Here is a 4,268-nt window from a genome sequence, read left to right as displayed (position 1 = left end):
GAGAGAATACTACATTAATTTCTAAGTAGTACACTTTAAAATATGACATTAATATACCATTGTTAATGGGAAATGCCTTTGACCAAGAGGTGTTTGGAGCTAATTAAAGTGCACTAATTGTTGAAAGTAAAAGCAAAATTGAACAAATTAACATATAAACAAACATGCATTAACAAATAGTTTTTATAAAGTAGCTATTTTTTTCTCTTTAAAGCATTTGATACAAACTGGAAACTTATGTGAGCAAAAAAATGGTTCCAGTAAACTGGTAAAACTCATAGGTAGGATATACACAAATTAAATGAGAAGTAACACAGTTAAATTATCAATGAAAGCTTGAAGTATATTATTTTTCCCATCTTTAGTGGGGACAAATTGATTTGTTTTCTACTGTTGTAAAATAATCCCTACAAACCTCAAGTGTTTAAACAATATATATTTATTGTTTCACAGTTTTTATGGATAAGGAGTCTAGTACAGGTTACCTGGATTCTATGCTAGTTCTCAACAGATTGAAATCAAGATGTCAAGGACAACTTTGATTCTCATTGCAGGCTTGTGGTCTTCTTCCAAGTTCATTAAATTTATCTTGATCTGATCCACTTCTGCAGCTGCATTACTCCTTGCAGTTTGCAATGATCATTCTCAGTTCTTTGTGGCCATCCCCATTTTCTTGCTGCATGGCTCCCACAGGCAGTTTGCAGCATAGTTATTTAACTCTTTCACATCAGCTAGAGTGACTGTGTCTTTCTATTCCTTTCAGTCTGACTCAATGAAGTCATGTATGTGTAATATGGCAATGGAAATATCTAGCCCATAATATTCACAGGTTCTACCCATACTTAGAGGCCACAGATTATACAAGACACCTATAGGAGGGAGCTGGAAGCTCAGTCACTTCATAATTCTTCATAAATCCCTTTATTATACAAAGTAAGAAGAAACATTTACTATTTTTCTAATGTTAAAAGCATTTATTCTTCAGTTTATAGTATGAATGTGCTATATAAAAGTCAAGTAAGATATGGCTCATGCTTTCCTAAAGCATACACTCTTGTGGTCAAGAAGTATAACTGAATAAACAATCTGATAAATAATAGGGCTAAGTAATAAAGTTGCACTGATATCATAATATCGGGTTACATAATTCAAACAGTAGGGTCGGGAGATCATTGTGAATAAAGACTTGGATTAAGTTTTAAAAGCTAGGTAGTAACTTGCTGAACCAGAAGCATTCTTGGGTAAGGAAGATTACCTAAGAAGACATGAATTAGTATAAAAATGTTCAAGGAGTATAAGTAGCTTTGTATACTTTGAAGTATTGGTTCCTATAATATGAAAGTAGCCTCATCTGTAATTCCAACACTGGTAAAATCTATAGTGATTTAATTAGAACTAGGATGAAATATATTGAACTAATTAGAGCTAGATCACTGCTGTCAGAGTGAGTTATGTTTTAACTAATTTTGGTGGCTGAAATCAACACTTTGTGATATGCAGTACATAGCTTTTTAGTTCCTTGTAAAATATTTCTGAAATTTATTTAAAGCTAATTTATATAGCATAAGAGTTTACTATAAACATGGGCTATATATTGTAACCTATAGCAAAGAACATAAGTTTTAATCATTATTATAATATGTAAGAAAACTGACAAGTTATTAGTTGTGTAAACGTGATGCTATAGACACTTAATATTAATCATAAGGAACTCTAACATTCACACTTTAGTGTATTAGCCACATCCCTGAAGAAGCAAATGAATGAATGAATACATACATACATTTTTAAAATTAGACTAAGAATCTGCCATCACCTCTATAACAGTAATGATTTTGACTATATCATATTATCACAATGAAGTTCCTTTGTTGCTTTTGTTTTCCCAATTAATCCAAACCTATCTTACGTTCAGTGATTTTTAATCCTTTAAAATGAAAGAGTTTACATGAAGAAATCATAATATTCAAAAACAGAAAAGCACTGGAGACATGTATATTATGAAGACGACATAGGAAGAACTTCTTTGCTCCATGCTTGCTGGGTGAGGTGGTGTACTAACAGGAGAGCTGGAGGCTGGCTGCTTGAGCTTGGATTCCTCCTGATGTTTGTGCACCAGGTAACTTAGAGATACTATCAGTGAAATGGAGATCATGAGAATCCTATCTAACTCAGAAGGTGGTTAAAGTATTAAAAGAATAATAATGTGAAATTCTTAAAAGAGTGTAAGACTCAGAAAGTTTTTGCTGTTTGTTATCAAAGGAATATGTGTTTGTGTTGTGATGTGAAGAGGGAATGGAGCTGGAGCTGTTATGGTATTGGGTGGAACTCCCGTATCACGCTCTGTTAAGGTTTTCCTCAGAGTCAGACATAGTTCAGAAGATGGCAGATTCCCCTAAAACAGAAGCCTCACCAACACTGTAGTCAAGAGCTAAATATTCGCTCATTGTTATTATTATCACTGAAAGGATGGGTTTTAGAACTATTAATTGCATGAAGATTGGGAAAGGGTACAGGTTTTTTTAAATATCATTTATTATAATAGCTTTTATAGTTATTCCACCTGGTTTATAATTAAGTTTGATTTAGCATTGAAGAAGAAAATTCTAAGAGTTAAAGGAAAAATCGATAGATATTATATCTTTCACATCAAGTTAAAATTTGTAATCTTATAATCCCCTCTTTGACCAGTAACAATGGCAAGCCTCTTCTTCAGAGCTTTTAACCCTACCTTTCCTTGGTGCCCCAAGCCTGCTAACAGTGAACAATTGCTTCACACACACAGAGAGTTGCCCTGCATGGCACTTTTCAGCCTGTCCCTCTAATTGAAATATGTAGTAACTTAAAAAGGAAAGAGTACAGAGGAAATGCTCTTCATGGCAGTGAAATGCGGCCCTGACCATCACACATTGACCTGCCTCCCCCAAGCTGCCCTTTGTTTTACAAGCTTATAGTAGGAAACTATCCAATGCTTTCTGAGTGACAGACAATATTTCACAAAACTCTGACACCTTTTCTGGCCTCTGCTTGCATCTCCCAAAGCAATTAAAATTTTTGAAATTGTAGCTTTCTTCAAAAAAAGCAAATAAATAGTTTTAAAAACCAATGAAGAAGATTAGTGTGAGCCATATCCTCTTTTTTTTTCATATTTACATTCAGAATTTTAATGGCACTTGACTCTGAAATCATTCCAGTAAAGCGGAAAATTAATATTTTAATATGTCTCCAGCAAGTAGAAATAAGTAAAGTGGAATAAGTATAGAGAAGAAAATGTTTTCGTATTAACTATATTTATGAATACTTATCACTGCTACCAATCAGATAGCTGTCTTTTGGTGTGTCCATTCTCTCTGTAAACAGTAAATCACTGCAGAACATACACTAGCAATTGTTTTATATTTTATAGAAAAGGAGAGTGACAATCTCTTTTTAATATTCTTTTGATTACATTTTGTCATTTTTTTACTAAGTGCATCAAAAAGAGTGAGGCATAATTAATGAAAAAAAAACATTATCCAATAGGTTTTTCTTGTAATGACATCATCAGTTTTTCTTTATCTAGATCAGAGATAGCAGGAAAACAAGAGGAAATTTTAAAAGGCATAGAACAGCTTTGCTGTCTATGATACTGTGGAAATCTGTTTTACTTTAGGATCCAAAGGTATAAGAATTTAATCTATATGACTCTTATATTCACTATGTGTAGCCATTTGTTTATTTTTGGAAAGAGTAGGATGAGGATGGTCAAGTTATTCATAATAATAAATAAAAAATAAAACAGGCAAAAATGCCATAATACTCTTAAATGAATCCTTACGATAAAGAAATGGAATTAGATTTTTATACAATGTATATAATCTGCTATATCACTATAATTATTTTATCTAGTCTACTATGGACTATTTAATTGATGGGCTGAATACTGTTCAAAAATTTATTCAAAGTAATTTCCACTGCTTTTCCCCATTTATATATAAATATATGTATATGTGTATGTATAAGTACACATATATATATGCACACAGACACATATTTGTAGTGAAAGCAAAACTGACTGTAGAATTCATGTTTAAAACAAAAGTTACATGAATTCCTATGTTTAGTTTAATGCTAGAATTTTATAGTAGGATTTATTGTGAATACTTCATTCACAATGAATGCAAGAAAATAAGGTCAAAGACTGCTATATGTGGGAAAATGTTTTAAAAACACTCAAATACAGACAGAACTTTTATCAAAATTATCCTGTATAGAAAGCAGTTACCTTT

The sequence above is a fragment of the Ictidomys tridecemlineatus genome, chromosome 11 (assembly GCF_052094955.1).
Source record: "Ictidomys tridecemlineatus isolate mIctTri1 chromosome 11, mIctTri1.hap1, whole genome shotgun sequence".
Lineage (NCBI taxonomy): Eukaryota > Metazoa > Chordata > Mammalia > Rodentia > Sciuridae > Ictidomys > Ictidomys tridecemlineatus.
This window is presented reverse-complemented; position numbering follows the sequence as displayed.